This window comes from Xyrauchen texanus, chromosome 4, assembly GCF_025860055.1.
Source record: "Xyrauchen texanus isolate HMW12.3.18 chromosome 4, RBS_HiC_50CHRs, whole genome shotgun sequence".
Classification (NCBI taxonomy): domain Eukaryota; kingdom Metazoa; phylum Chordata; class Actinopteri; order Cypriniformes; family Catostomidae; genus Xyrauchen; species Xyrauchen texanus.
In genome coordinates, this window is record NC_068279.1 from 52,851,176 (window position 1) to 52,868,523 (window position 17,348).

General features: G+C 39.2%; 1 protein-coding gene across 3 annotated transcripts in view; it reads left to right on the forward strand.

Moving 5' to 3' along the window:
- rgs3a (regulator of G protein signaling 3a) overlaps positions 1-17,348 on the forward strand; it is a 146,692-nt gene that overhangs the window by 47,449 nt on the left and 81,895 nt on the right. The window lies entirely within an intron of this gene.

Sequence of the window (17,348 nt, forward strand, 5' to 3'; positions counted from 1 at the left end):
TAATAAATATTATGGAAGACTATTTCTATGGATATTTGGGCTCACTCATGAAACTGGTGCAGAAATTTTTTGGTGTAAATCTTTCTTTTCGTAAATCTTCTTATGTTTTTCAGATTCATGAAAGTTAATTTTTCAGATTCATATTTTTGCCATTTTATGCCAATACAAATAAATAAGTAATTAAAAAACCCCGAAATATTGAATGAGGAAAATTTACCTTAAAAAAAGCATAAAAAAGCTGTTTGTTGTTTTCTTTTCAAACCATTTACTTAATTGAAAATGCAGCTTTAATGGTTTACATTTATTTATTCAAATTATATAGTTTATTCCCAACTCTGCTTCTTAAATATTATATCATTTTTCTAGCATGCTAGACATTTTCTCCAAAAATAAAAATTATGCCCTCTAATGTGACTTGTTGGACAGTTTCGATATGAGCTCTTTAATTAAGGTTTCATTAATTCAGTATAGGCATTGACAATCTGCGAATCAGTTGATAACGTATGGTCAATGTTAATGCTTTAAAACCAAACAAACAAACAAAAACATGGCAGATGCGTTAACAATACAATGGGAAAAAATAGAAAAAGCCCTGCACACTGTCGTTTAGTTTGCAAATCTTTAGAACCTCACAGCATTTCGGTGAAAGACCATTTTCAAGCATTACATTCATTTCTCTGAAGATTCTTCCAGTTGCAAGGGAAGTATATCACTGTTACATAATGATTTACCTGGGATGTTTCACCAATGATGCTGGAGCAATGTGCTCAACAGAACCAGAAATGTTTAATGATAGTGGATGTCCTCCTGCCAGTATGAACTAAAAGTTAGTAGTTCAAATCAACAAATTATATATGTACATATATTTTTTTGACTTTCTGGACTATTTGATTCACAAAAGAACATTTAGAGGCATCCAGAACATGTGATGACATTAAGTCCCTCACTTTCTTTGTGAGAAAAGTGTTTGCGTGTTTGCTAAATAAAACTTTGGGATTTAAATGCACATAATTTTAAAACCCTTCCATTACTGTCCTACATATCCCTGTTCACATTTACGATTGCATCTAATGGCTTCCTTATTGGGCGTTTTAATGGGTGTGGATTACGATAATTGTGAATGAACGTGAATGAATTGTGAACTGCCATATTGATGAATGTTTGAAATTCACTATTTACTAATATAAACACGTTTAACAAACAAATCTGGGGTGTGCAAAGTGTTTGTGAATCCGGAGAATACGCAAACTGTGCCATTGTGCTAATTAGATTTTTTTTTATTGGATTACAATCCAGGAGTTTTCTGACAATTTGTAAATGTGACTCAAAAAGACCCAAATGAGAGCAAAAATGATTCAGTAAATTTCAGCACAATGAAAGTATAAAGAAAAGTGTAAAGATATATGATGCAATGAAATTCAGTAGAGGCCAGTTAAAACGTGGTCAAATTCCACACTCCGCAATCCATATGCATCCCAAAGAATTCTTAAACAATGAACATAACTGGGAGCTCTCTTGCACAACGTATGCTCTCACATTCTTACCAGCACACATGTGTAACACAGCAGGCGTAAAATATAAAACTCTTATATGGGCCACGTCCAATTTATGACTAGAGTTAAATTACATGAATTTTCTCCACTTTGCTACACATATAGTGCATTTTCTAGCATGATTTACACTTGATTAAATATTTGAATGTAGGGACTGAGATTTTTCATCTGGCAGGGAGACACAATGATGGCTCGATGTAATTTGGAACTGCAGCCATTATTATTACCATGGTAACAGATTGGTAGATTATGGGTAGAATTGTTTTTGCAGATAAATGCAAAAAGTTTTTTTTTAAATCATATGATATCTATATAAGCATTTATCATTGATTATCAACTTCATAGCTCATTGTATGAATGTTTTGAAAGTGTATGTTAGATTTATATAGGCCTATTTATCAACAAAACAAAATCTCAAATGAGTGTTTATTCTTATTGAGCTTTGCATTTGCGTGCTCTATAGGCATGAAAATGTCTCGGTTACGTATGTAAACTTGGTTACCTGAGGTTAATGATATGCTGCGTATGATCACTATGGGACACTGTCCGAGTGTCAGGTGGTTTGAAGCCCATATACAATCACCCTAACCCTACAAAAACAGCCCAATGGCCAATTAAAACTAGCCCAATGACCAATAAAGCCAGTCCTATATCAGAAATCGAAATATGCCACTCCCACACCTAATAGTGATTTTTTACAGTCACTATTATGCACTTTCAGGTTCCCTTTCGGAGAACTGGAGCTGCATATGATTGCTATGGGACACTGTCTGAGTGTCACGTGGTCTGAATCCTTTATACAATCATGCCAATCGCCCCCTAGTGAGCTACGTCACAGGCTCCATAAAGGTGTTTGCTTTCGCACCATCGAGTCAGATTTTAAGCAGAAGGTATAAGCCTATGCAGCTGCTAGAGTGTATGGCCAGCTACGCAGCATCTCGTTCCCCTCATGGAAGCAAGATTTTGTATATGTAAATCAGACGTTCTGTTTTGGAGAACTCTAGCTGCATATGATTGCTATGGGAACTAATACGTTCACGGCATGTGAACAGCAGCTGCCAATTGTCTAAGCTCATGTGGCAAGCATATATCAGCTGACATATAGTCCCCGTGAAGCATGTGGGGACTACAAGTGATGCTGGGGAACAAGCAAGCTAAAGTGTCTGACTAAAAAAGGAATTATGAATTTACTCCTGTTCCAATAGAGAGAACCTGGGAAGCAAGAGTTAATCCCTTGCCCAGATTATAAAATCTAACAAATGTATGCAGATAAGAACACCCTAAACAATGCCAATGCCACTAGCAGTGCCATCTTGAGAGTCAAAAAGACTTATCAATAACTGTTGTCAAGGGCTTGAATGGAGTGCCCAAGAGCACCTCTCAAACAACAGATAAATCCCATAAAGGAATGCAGATGGGACAAAAAGTTCTAAGCTTGTGTACCCCATGCATAAAGCGAGAGACAAGAGAATGTCTACTGACAGAGACTCAATTGATAGGCACATGTTCTGCCGCTATAGGGCAACCCTGGCCCTGAAATGCTCTTGCAAAAATTCCAGCACTGTACCAACAGGGCAGTGAACTGGATTTTCAGTTTGCACTGTACAGCAAGAAGGGAGAAAGTCCAAACAGAGCCAGTGAACTCAAAAGCATTTCTTAACATGAAACGCTTGGTTGAACTGCAAAACCATCATGTGTAGATCCAGCAGCTGTCTGAAAATAGCGACATCCATGCCGCCATCAAAAAATCAAACAGATATTTCAGTGCATCTCTCTTCTCTCACCACAATGCCTGTGTGATCCACGAAACGGGCTAAATAAATATTTTTTTAAATAACTTGCATCTCCTGATAAAACCCCGATAGAATAACGGCACAGGTGAAGCACTTCGCGCATTGGTTTGCTGTCACTCAATTGGGGAATCTGCGGCCATATATGCTCGTCGGATATGTCTGCTCTTCCTAACCTAACAGGTTATGCCAAGTTTACACTACATGATTTTAAGCTCGATTTTCACTCGCCAACAGTTTTGTGGAGATCGCCAACAAAAGCCTGAAATCGTGGGAAAATCAGAGCTCGCTCCCGTGAGCAATGATCGCAATGTATGAACTTTTAATGAAGTGATTTGAGAGAATCGCTTATGCATCGCTGATGTCAGCAAGATATCTAGAATGTAAAATATCTGTACCTGTCTGTGACTCCAAATCGTGCAGTGTGAAATATGTTTTGACTGAATACAACAACAGCGTTGACCTACAGCCAATGGAAGAGCAAGAAACGGGGCACGGGAAGTTTCAATGGGAGGAGTCCTGATGTACCTGCAACAGAACATCAACTAGCATGGCTGCAGTATCAAGAAAGTCTCTGTCACGGCTGTGGGAAGCAGGAGAAGGCAGATGAGTGATTTGGATCCAAACGCGGCTTTATTTATAAATCATAAACAAATAAACACAAAGAAAAGTCCACGCTGGGAAAAACTAAACTAAAACACAAAAGAACACATGGCAGGAAGAACATAAACGAAGGGAAGGAATTAGGGGCATAGACAACGAACATCCACGAAAGGCAGGGGGTAACCTCGAACGAACAAGGGGAACAGAGAGAGAACCACGAGAGAACATAGGAATCGACATGAAACGCCAACGAACGACAAAGGGAAGGGGAAGCAGCGGGGTTTAAATAAAGAGACACGGTAATGACAAAACAACAGACAGGTGCGGACAATAACGCAGAGAAGGGCCGGGAAAGATGGCAAGTGTAGTTTACACAAGGACAGTGAGACTCGGGGCGGACAACAGGGAAAACGTGACATGGAACGTGATCGGTGAAGGGTGAAATGGAAAACCCGGGGGAGACAACAAGGGATCGAAACATGAAACACAGTGCAGATGACAAGGGATCGTGACAGTGTCATTGGACCGAAGAAATGGGGGGAAAATTAGTGGAACATTGGCAGGAGCACCAGTGCCTATTTGATGTTTCCTCTGAACTGTACCACAACCGGGTGGAGAAAGAGAAGAATTGGAGAGAAGTTGCCAATTCTCTTGGCCAGTCAGGTAAGCAAATAGGTAGATTTTTCAGGAGGTACATTTTCATATTGTAACCAATAAAATATATGATTAAAAACATACACATCATATTCTGATATGCATAACATATGATCATGCATTTGTTTTCATATCTCGTATCACTTCTCGCGTGTGCTCTGTCGTGAAACGTAATTTTGTGTCCAGGCAGAGTCGTCGGGGATTTGTTAATAGTGAAATGTCTTGTAATGTGTTCACACCTGTCGTGGATTCCTCATGTAATTTGAAAATGCTACGACTTCCATGACAAGACAGACAGTTTTGTAATATGAACGGTACCACGATACAATGTCTTTGAAAGTCGTGTAGTGTGTAGGAGCCATAATTTAAAGAACACATTTGATCATGTACATGCGTGTGCATGCGTGCTGGACTGAGCTTTGTTTGTGTAAGCAAATGAGTGTGTACTGTTCATCTGATTCTTGTATTTACTATATAAAGCCCATACTGTATATATAAAGTTTTTTTCATGCTTTTATTGTGAAACACTGAGCTGTGTGCATGTTAGAGAGAGAGAGAGAGAGAGAGAGAGAGAGTGTGAGAGTGTGTGTGTGTGTGTGTGTGTGTGTGTGAGAGAGAGTTTCTTGTGTGTTCTCTACTCAGGGTGAATTGGATCCTTAAATGGCAGTGTGCTCATGGTAGAAGGAATGTGCAAGACCTGTGTGTGAATGTGTCTTGGTCTTGGCAGATACTAGGGCTTATTTAATGTCATGTGCGAACTTCTCTCCAGCTGCCAGCCTCCATTAATTTACCTGACTTTAAATATTCACCTGACGTTATATTAACAAAGGTCACCCCTTTTCTTTTTATTTTTTTCCTTTCATGCCTTTTTATTCTCCTCATCTTGGGCATCAGGCTTTGCAGTCAAGTCAAGTAATTTTGTTTGAGTAGGGGTTTAAACAATAGGCCTACTGATCTTTTCAAATCATCTTTACAATAAATTATGCTGCAATGTCTGTAAGGTCTCAAACATCTAAGAGTCCATTAAAAAACATAAATGAAAATCATGCCTTAAAATGATTTGTCCTTATTTATATATAGCCCCCTATATATATTAGGGCTGTCGATTTAACATGTTAATTCAGTACGATTAATTTTACAAAAAATAACGCATTAAAAAAATTTACACAATTAATCGCAATGCCCCCGGACCACAGGGAAGATTCCTGAGAAATGCAAGCTTGTAGTACCACCTGTTTACTCCAGAGGGCAGTTAGTGAAATTTCAGCTGTGTGAACACTTCAGCAGCAGAACAACACAAACATGCATTACGTTATTGCGTTCAAAACACTTGAAGGAGCGCAAATGCGAACTAAGGGATCTCAAGATGTGTTTAAAGATTGAATATTAAACTATATTTAACTTGACACAGTGACCTAAACATTTTATGTGTATGAGGCAACGCACCCGAGACACTACACAAGCATGTCTGACGCAGGATGGGGCTGGATTGAGATGGTGCAAAATTTGAAAATTACCCCTTAAATATTTAATCACAAATAAAATTTAATTAATTTCCTTCAAACTTATTTATAAGTACTACTAATTATTTTCTTGTAAAGAGATTTAATTGTGATATTCTGTACATTTTGTGGTCTGCAGGCAGAAAAAAGTTTTCCATTTATTTTGGAGTTGTCCCTACTCGACTTGTTTTTGGTCTGATTTCTGCAAGATTGTTAGAGAGCATATCATTCCCAGCTTTCAACTTTGTTTTGAAAATGTTTTATTCTGTTTTATTTAGCTATGACATGTCTCTTCATAAGGAATATTATTTGATTAATTTTCTGCTTTTGTTGACAAAGTTTAGTATTCATAAATGTATGTATGGTGGTTATAAACCATTAGTTTTAATTTTTAATTCAGAGGTTCAGCAATACCTAAGAACAATTTCCAATTTGAGTAACAAGAAATCTGTAAAGTATATTGAAATATGTAAACAAATTAATAAAAAAAAAAAAAATGTCTGACACAGGTGTAAATTGACAGGTCCTTAAACAGGCCCACATAATAAATCTCCAACTGATTGACAAATTCACTTACTGTGAACTGTATGCCAATGATTGGCTAATGTTCAATAATATGAGATAATCAGTGATTATCTCTTCTGCCACAAGAATGTAATGCATTTTAATTATCTGAATATTTTTTATTATATATATATATATATATATATATATATATATATATATATATATATATATATATATATATATATATATATATATATATATATATATATATATATATATATACACACACTCACCTAAAGAATTTCTCATTAATACAATTATCTAATCAACCAATCACATGGCAGTTGCTTCAATGCATTTAGGGGTGTGGTCCTGGTCAAGACAATCTCCTGAACTCCAAACTGAATGTCAGAATGGGAAAGAAAGGTGATTTAAGCCATTTTGAGCGTGGCATGGTTGTTGGTGCCAGACGGGCCGGTCTGAGTATTTCACAATCTGCTCAGTTACTGGGATTTTCACGCACAACCATTACTAGGGTTTACAAAGAATGGTGTGAAAAGGGAAAAACATCCAGTATGCGGCAGTCCTGTGGGCAAAAATGCCTTGTTGATGCTAGAGGTCAGAGGAGAATGGGCCGACTGATTCAAGCTGATAGAAGAGCAACTTTGCCTGAAATAACCACTCATTACAACCGAGGTATGCAGCAAAGCATTTGTGAAGCCACAACATGCACAACCTTGAGGCGGATGGGCTACAACAGCAGAAGACCCCCCCATGGGTACCACTCATCTCCACTACAAATAGGAAAAAGAGGCTACAATTTGCAAGAGCTCACCAAAATTGGACAGTTGAAGACTGGAAAAATGTTGCCTGGTCTGATGAGTCTCGATTTCTGTTGAGACATTCAGATGGTAGAGTCAGAATTTGGCGTAAACAGAATGAGAACATGGATCCATCATGCCTTGTTACCACTGTGCAGGCTGGTGGTGGTGGTGTAATGGTGTGGGGATGTTTTCTTGGCACACTTTAGGCCCCTTAGTGCCAATTGGGCATCGTTTAAATGCCACGGCCTACCTGAGCATTGTTTCTGACCATGTCCATCCCTTTATGGCCACCATGTACCCATCCTCTGATGGCTACTTCCAGCAGGATAATGCACCATGTCACAAAGCTCGAATCATTTCAAATTGGTTTCTTGAACATGACAATGAGTTCACTGTACTAAAATGGCCCCCACAGTCACCAGATCTCAACCCAATAGAGCATCTTTGGGATGTGGTGGAACGGGAGCTTCGTGCCCTGGATGTGCATCCCACAAATCTCCATCAACTGCAAGATGCTATCCTCTCAATATGGGCCAACGTTTCTAAAGAATGCTTTCAGCACCTTGTTGAATCAATGCCACGTAGAACTAAGGCAGTTCTGAAGGCGAAAGGGGGTCAAACACAGTATTAGTATGGTGTTCCTAATAATCCTTTAGGTGAGTGTATATAATATTATTATTATTTGTATTTATTTTTTATATATATTTAAAGATATCTATGTATAATTATATATTGATATAAATATGTATATTCAATATTTATTTAATTATTGTTATATGAGGGGCTTATTCAGCAAATATTTGTATATGAGTTTAAATGCGATTAATCACGATTAATTAATCGGGACACCATGTAATTAATTTGATTAAATGATTTTAGCGATTGACAGCCCTAATATATATATATATATATATATATATATATATATATATATATATATATATAATAACAAATGAGTACGTGTTTCAAAACTTTTGACTGGTAGTATATACAAGGCTGCCCTAAGAACAGCGAGGGCCAAACTCTCCCGGGCCATCAGAGAGGCAAAGCGCGCACATGCTCAGAGAATCCATAGTCACTTCCAGGACAGCGGCGACACGCAGCACATGTGGCAGGGCATCCAGGACATCTCCAACTACAGGACAACATCAGTTGCCTGTGACAAAGATGCCTCCCTTCCTGATGCTCTGAATGACTTCTACGCTAGGTTTGAAGCACAGAACGACGCTAGGTTTGAAGCACCACCCCTCCTCCCAATGGCCAGGTGCTCTGTCTTACCACGGCTGATGTGAGGAATACTCTACGTAGAGTCAACCCACGGCTGGGACCAGACAACTTTCCTGGCCGAGTGCTCAGAGGATGTGCAGACCAGCTGGCAGATGTTCTTACCGACATCTTCAACATCTCTCTGAGCAGCACCATCGTTCCAACGTTCTTCAAGGCCACTACCATCGTCCCCATGCCAAAGAAGTCTTCAGTGTCCTACCTCAACAACTACCATCCCGTCGCACTCACACCCATCATCATGAAGTGCTTCGAGAGGCTCGTCATGAGGCACATTAAGACCCAGCTGCCCCCCTCACTAGACCCACTGCTGTTTGCGTATCGTCTCAACCGTTCAACAGACAACACCATCGCCACCACCCTCCATCTGGCCCTCACCCACCTAGATAAAAAGGACTCATACGTTCAAATGCTGTTCATAGACTTCAGCTCAGCATTCTACACAATCAGTCCTCAGCACCTGATTGGAAAGCTGAACCTGGTGGGCCTGGACACCTCCCTCTGCAACTGGATCCTGGACTTCTTGACTGGGACACCTCAGTCAGTCTGGATCGGGAACAGCATCTCCACCACCACCACACTGAGCACTGGGGCCCCCCAGGTCTGTGTGCTTAGTCCACTGCTGTTCACTCTGCTGACTCACGACTGTGCAGCAATGCCAATGTTAATGAGACCATGGTGGGTCTCATCAGCAAGAATGACGAGTCAGCATATAGAGAGGTGGTGCAGCGGCTAATGGACTGGTGTAGAGCCAACAACCTGTCTCTGAATGTGGACAAAACAAAAGAGATGGTTGTTGACTTTAGGAGAGCACAGAGTAACCGCTCTCCGCTGAACATCAACGGCTCCTCTGTGGAGATCGTCAAGTGCACCAAATTCCTTGGTGTTCACCTGGCGGAGAACCTCACCTGGTCCCTCAACACCATCTCTATTACCAAGAAAGCCCAGCAGCGTCTCTACTTTTTGAAGGCTGAGGAAAGCACATCTCCCACCCCCCATCCTCACTACATTCTATGGAGGGACTATTGAGAGCATCATGAGCAGCTGCATCACTGCCTGGTTTGGGACTTGCATAATTTCAGACCACAAAGTCCTGCAGAGGATAGTAAGGACAGCTGAAAGATCATCGGGGTCTCTCTTCCCTCCATCAAAGACGTTTACACAAAACACTGCATCCGCAAAGCAACCAGCATTGTGGACGACCCCACACACCCCTCACACAAACGCTTCACCCTCCTGCCGTCTGGCAAGAGGTACCGAAGCATTCGGGCCCTCACGGCCAGACTGTGTAACAGATTCTTCCCCCAAGCCATCAGACTCCTCAATACTCAGAGACTGGACTGACACACACACGTGTCCTGAGTTGCACTTTAATTATTGTCACTTTACACCTGGCTGCTACCTCAATAACTGCTATGTCCATATAACACTATCTCATAGTATGTTATGTTTACATTTGGCATTTTTAGAAATTATTTTTGCACTACTGTGTAATGGTCGGCGCTGCACTGTCTCTCACTGTGCCTATTGTCCTGTTCATTTTTAGTAATTTATTGTACTGTCCTGTACTTTTTGCACATGTTTGCACGTGCACTTTATATAGGTATGTTATTTAGTCTGTGTAGTCTCGTGTCGTTCTGTGTTTACCCTATGTTGTTTTGTGTAGCATCATTGACCTGGAGGAACGTTGTCTCATTTCAATGTGTACTGTAATAACTGTATATGGTTGAACGACAATAAAAACCACTTGACTTAATATATACTCTATATTTGAATGGCAAATTATATTAACATTTACATTATATATACACATAACATAAATTATATAACAATTCAATTATATAGTCAATAAATAAAGAAAACTGTGTGTAGGGGTGGAGTGGCACAATTTGGGGCACCTTTCTCTAAACACGGTCTTACGAATTCTGTGCAGGGGCGGCCAAGCAGATAAACTGTCAACCCCCCCAGAGAGCGTTGCTGCCCTAAGCTCCTACCGATATCACCTGAGGCAGGATCCGCTACTGCAAGCCACTGATATGTGCCTTCACAGCCCATGCTCGAATGCTATTTGTTTGCACTACAGTCAGTCTTTACAGGCAAGAGAAGTATCACAGTTAATTGGCTTCAAAAAGCAGAGACTTTAATGAATGAAAAGTGTGTGTTGGAGTGAACAAGAGCGATGTGTTCAATTAAAAGATCTGTTCAAAAACACTGATTCATTCACAGACTAAACATTACTAACAAGAATCTGTTGTGCAGCTTGAATCTCATCAAAATAAGAACACCTGCAACATTAATTGGTCCTTGCATACTTGAATGCTCTTTTAAACTCATCTGTTTGTGCAATACAAGTAAGAATATACTGCCAAAAAATCCACCATTAATGATTGATGCCTATTTATTTGCATGCTTTTCTTTGCTAGGCTATTGCAGTGGGGTGGTAGGAATTCTTGGGGACACAAGAATAGTATGTTTTTACTCATTCTTGGCAGAGTTTATGGAGGAATTGGCAGATGGCCTTCATCAGCTGTACACAGATCCTACTTAAAAAGGGAAACCGCATAGCCTAGAGTCCTGCGATGCTGGATGGATTTATTTAATTAAAATTATACAATTTAATTTATCTAATCTAGTGTTATTTAACTAGATTACTGGGAAAGTATACCGATTAATTGCACTGTACTTTGATACAAGGTAGACATGTTTGCATACCTAGCCATTTAAATGTAAGAACCGAATATCAGTTTTACTCCCAAAAGGACACAGATTATGTTAAAAGAGTCAAAATTTTTTGCCCCAGCAGAGTATAGTTGAAACAGGCAGCTTGTGGATGAATGGATGAAATATTTGTGTTGGGCAAACATGATCCAGGAATGTCCATCACAGCACAACGTCACAGACACATGGTTATTTGCTGCTGTGTTTTACCCCTACTGTGGTTGCTATAGCAGAGCTGGTGCCAGTATGGCAGTTTTGACGAACACAGCATACGCTCTGGTTCGTGTAAAAGTCAGTTACTGTAAGTTAGACAGCTCTGTTGTCATGGTTTAAAAACTTTTTTCTGGCAAACACATGGCAGTGTGTTATTGGGTATGTAAGGTGTTAAAGAGGCGGGTTTTGATTGAATGTTTGTATTGGGCTTTTTTATGACTGCTTAAGCTTGTTCCATAAAAATAAGTTCGCCCAATAATTGTCATTAGCTCTCACATCATATCACTGAAAATGTCATTATTTACCCTACCACCAGACTGATCTCACTGTAAATTTGGCAACAGATGGTGGACAGTTCTTGAGCAAAACTCAGTCTGTACCTACCGAAATTTAAACTACTGCCCTAAGTGGCCGAAGAGGAAGGGTTGGTAAACATATGGGCATATGTGAGCTCCAGTTTCCGGATTAAATATCCACATAGGACCATCAAGTCAAGTCAAGTCGATTTTATTTGTATAGCGCCTTTCACAGCACACATCGTTTCAAAGCAGCTTTACATAAGATCAGGCATTAACAGACAATAAAACTGTAATGGCTATAATGTCGATGAATCATCGTTGTGTAATTAGATAAAATACGATTGTTAATCATGTTTAAAAATAAGTAATTAAATAATAATTGTATTAATAACCCCAGTGAGCAAACTGAAATTGACTGTAGCAAGGAGAACAAAACTCCATAAGATGTAGATTAATGGAGAAAAATAACCTTGGGAGAAACCAGACTCCCTGTGGGGGCCAGTTCCCCTCTGGCTAACATCATGAATATAATGTAAATATTACTTAAATGTATAGTTAAAGTCATGGTTTAAAATTATTAAACTAAGTAAGTGTTAAGGGTCAGTGTTTAAAAATCGATTTTGTTTGAACTGTAAGATTAATGACTAATGTCTTTGAAGTCCATCCTGGATGAACTGCAGAAGTTCACATAGATGCAATTGTCCTTGTTAATTGGCTGATGAAGGCTTTTGTTGGCAATTGTTAGTCTATGCATTCCATTTCAAGATCATCATCCATCAATAGACGAGGTGATGCAGGCAGAGATCAGGGATGTGAAATGCAGTTCAACCTGGCCGGTAATTTCGGTGAAGTTCGTTGTGGTCCATCCTAAATCCAAGGTTTAGACAATGGCATATCTAGTATCACATGTCTTATGGTTGGAGTTGGCATCAGTTCATCCTCTGAAGTCCATCATAATAGACTGAAGTGATGTTTGGCTGGCACCGGCTGCATTTAGTCATCATCATTCAGCGACACGTAGCAGTGGAGTCCAACACAAAGCAGGAATGGTGCTGGATCCAGCCGGTTCTAGTGACCTCAGCACAGGAATCCCGAGGTTGAGACAGGGAAACCAATAAAATAATATAAGCATAGATGCCATTCAATTTATTCTGAGTTATAAATCATGATCAATGTATCTAGTTTCTGGTTCTGGCAGACCCAGCTAAAGCAGCCTAATTGTGGGTTGCAGGATAAATTAGGTGTATGCCTGGCTACATTTTATATATAATTATGAATCTTTAGTTTAGACTTAAACTGAGGGAGTGTGTCTGCATCTCGAACAGTGTTAGGGAGACTATTCCATAGTTTAGGAGCCAAATATGTAAAGGATCTACCTCCTTTTGTGGATTTTGATTTTCTAGGAACTATTAACAGGCCGGAATTTTGCGATCGTAATGAATGTGATGGAATATAGCGTGATAGAAGGTCACTTAAGTACTGCGGATCTAGACCATTCAAAGCTTTGTACGTTGTTAACAGAATTTCTAAATTAATACGGAATTTAACAGGTAGCCAATGTAACGATGATAAAACGGGGCTAATATGATCATAATTCTTGGTTCTTGTTTGCACTCTGGCTGCTGCATTTTTAACCAATTGAAGTTTATTTATTGATCTTGCTGGACATCATCCCAGTAATGCATTACAATAATCTAGTCTTGAGGTCATGAACGCATTAATTATTTTTTTGGCATCAGCAATGTGCCTTAATTTAGCATTATTTCTTAGGTGGAAGAATGCTGTTCTACAAACATTGGTAATTTGATTTTCAAAGGACAGATTGGTATCAAATATAACACCTAAATTCTTCGCTGTTGAAGATGATGTAACAGTACATCCATCGAGAGTCAAATTATATTGTAGTGGCTTATTTTTAGAGTTTTTTGGTCAAATAATTAGTACTTCTGTTTTGTCACAATTGAGTAGAAGGAAATTTCTGGCCATTCAATCTTTTATTTCATTGATACACTCTGTTAATTTCGAGAATTGTGAAATCTCATCAGGTTTAAAGAAATATAAAGTTGTGTATTGTCGGCATAGCAGTGGAAACTTATTCCACGATTCCTGATAATATTTCCCAGGGGAAGCATATACATAGAGAAAAGCAGAGGCCCTAAAACTGATCCCTGTGGCACTCCATATTTTACTTTTGTTTGGTTTGACAATTCCTCATTTACATAGACAAAAAAACTCAGTTTTTCCAGAACACAAGTAAAAAATGTATGTGTGTTGTGTAGCAAGGGAAGAGAACAGCCATGTAATGAACAATGACATAAATGACTCTGCATTGTTGGGTGTGTGCACAAGAATCACAAGGTTTATTCTGTGACAGAAGTTTCTAGTGTCTGTGTTGATCCATGATCAAGTGTACCTGAAAGTGTGGTGGTTGATAGTCTGCTAGTGGATATGGTTTTGGGAGGGATTTGCCTGTGTAAAATGACTTGTTGCAGAAATCCAAGAATAATTTTGAAAAGTATTGAACTGTGCTCACTCAGGCCCAAACGAAAGCTGGGTTACAACCTCTGCCAGACTTGTATGATGGTCTGTGCTGACATGCTGACAGTGGCACTGTGAGACCATGTGACCCAGTGGATGATAGTCTGGTACCTCAGGATTGGGACCTATCAGGTGCATCGCTGAAACTGAAACCTTCAACAGATTGAAGGATACCAAGGAATGATTATTATGGAGAGCTGTGTTGCAAAAATAGAATACTGTATGGGAAGGGGAAACACACCAAACCTTTAGTAGTGCCTAAATTTTGTTGTCGCACAGTATTAATTTAGCACACACTATTCCCTAGGCTGATCACTTGGCTTACCAAAAGACGATCATCACAGTCAGTGCTCAATATTTCTGGCCATCTAGATATTCTGATGTCTTGTCCTACTGTTCATCCTGACCTGTGTGTCAGATAGCAAGTATTGTTCATAGGTCCAACAGAGTCCCTCTACATTCTCTGTCATTCATCAACACTCATTTTGAGAGGATAGCAATGTACATTATTGGCCCCTAGAAAAGAGCAGTAGGGGATAAAGGTAAACTCTTGTGAAATGCAACTATGCTACTAGGTATTCTGAGGCATTTCCACTATGTACCATCACTATGTCCAGAATTAGTGAATTGGTGCGGCTGTATTCCAGATTCAGTTTTCTAGAAGAAATCATCACGGACCAGGGAATGACCTTCACCTCCCACCTGATGGGACACCTCTTATGACAAGTGAGTTTCTCTCAAAAGGGTCCGTAGCACGCGGCGCGTAACCCTTATCAGCTTAGGGGATTGGCCCTTGGATGAAATCCCCTGGCTTTGAGCCACAACTGAAACGGTCTCATGTGCAGAAGGCCCAAAGGAGTCACTGTGGACACAGACGCCATGAGACCTAGTATTCGTTAATACTGACGAACAGTGCAACCTTGACCTAGCCTGACAACGCGAGAGCAGCATGCTCTTCCCCCAAACATACAAAGCAAAACTGATGTGTGTCCCTCTCAGCCATAGAGCGTAGACAAGGAACGCACATCGCTTGCTCTGTCTTTCAGTCATTTTCTCCTTTTTTTTGTTTGTTTTTTTAGAGAAAGAGAAAGGTATCTGCGCACTGCCTAACAAAATCTAACTCCTAGCAGAGGAAAGTAGAAACGTTTCTGACAGGCTCATGAAGCACACACACACAGAGTGATCTGAAGACAAAATATCTGACGATGCACCTGTGACACATGTATTTATAGCCCTGCTACAGGTGCATCCAATGATGTCACCGGCAGAGGCTATAAATTCCGGTCAATGTTCATTGACGTGTTGCACACATGTTCACAGCTGGTCACACCTAAAGTTTTTCCCAAAGCGCTAACTCAGCGCAGCATCATAAGTGTAGCTTTTTGAAAGGGAACCGTTCCTGTGCCTGACTGGTCTGGTCTCAGAGCTCTGAAACATCGGCCAGAATGCAACAGTTCCTGTAATTTAAGTGTGAAGTACATTGTTATCTTTTGATTTTTTGAGCTGTTACCCTTTAATGGTATGTTCTAGGGGAGTGGTATTGTGTATATATGTAACTGATTTTTGCCATGTGGAGCAGTCAAGAGAATGTTAAATGGTGAGATTTAGAACCTTGTTGTGTTAGAAACTCTGATGGTTAGTCTTAAAACTGAACATCTTTATTACATATATAGTATATAGGAAGAAACTGGACAGTTTTGCTGATTTCTTAAACATAAAATTTTTTTATTTAGCTTTTTTTTTTTACACTTGTAACCTGTACTTTTCACTTTCTTGGAAACTTTTTAAATAAACACAATTTCACTTATGTGCTACTTTGTGACTGAGCCATCATTTCCTGGCAATAGATCTGATGCAAACATGCCTTCATCACAATGCATTTTTGCTTTCCTTCAGCACTATTTTTGTTGGTCTTCGTACATATGCATCAGACAGGCCCCTTTGCGGCGCCTCACTTTGTATGCATTACCTCAAGTTTTTTGGGACTCTGTGTAAAGTTAAACGCAGTTCAAAACATTGAAAAGTACATCTCGAGACTACTGCATTTAGATATGATCTTCCCTGCTCTGTTTGAACATAAGAACTTGTGAGATTCCTCACATATGCTGCCTCCTCTGTGATTGTCGTAGAGCAGGAGTTACGCTGCCCCCTAATAAATGTGGTACTTCAAGCTTTGATTTGCTCTAGTGGTAGAAAAAGCATGATTAATCAGGTAATTTTTTTAAAGATTATTTTTAGACAATTGATCGCAGTAAATTAATGTTAAATCGGCAACCTAACATTTTTTTAATATTTATTTTAAAGTACAATGTTAGAAGGTCCCCAGTATAATTAACAGCATTATCTTGGAGATTATAATAGAAGTATACCCAAATTAATCTGATATTTAATCTGATATATCTGATTAAAATGATATTTTTCACAAATTTCGCTCATGGGTGATTATTCACATCAACCTTCAGTGGTAATTCAATTCCACCATACATGGCAATGTGAAATGTGACTTGAACATGTTTTTTTTTTCTTTGTGATTTATCCACTTGCACATTTTTCAAGCTGAGTCACATATATTTACATATATTTACAATTACGATATACCATATAACTGAATACCATCACATGCCTAGTGCCAATAAGCACAACAACTGGCCAAAAAACCACAAGCCATTCTTTCATGTTTGTTGGCATATTATCGAGAATAAACTGAGTGAGTTTGTAAATGAATTTCATATCTTAATTTTAAGATTAATTTTGTTAGATCTGTTTGAAACAGGACGATGCTAACGGCAGCTGTAATGGCCGTTTTTTGTCAGGTTACATGCAGATTTAAAGGGAAATAAGCATACGATCGGAAAATTTAAAA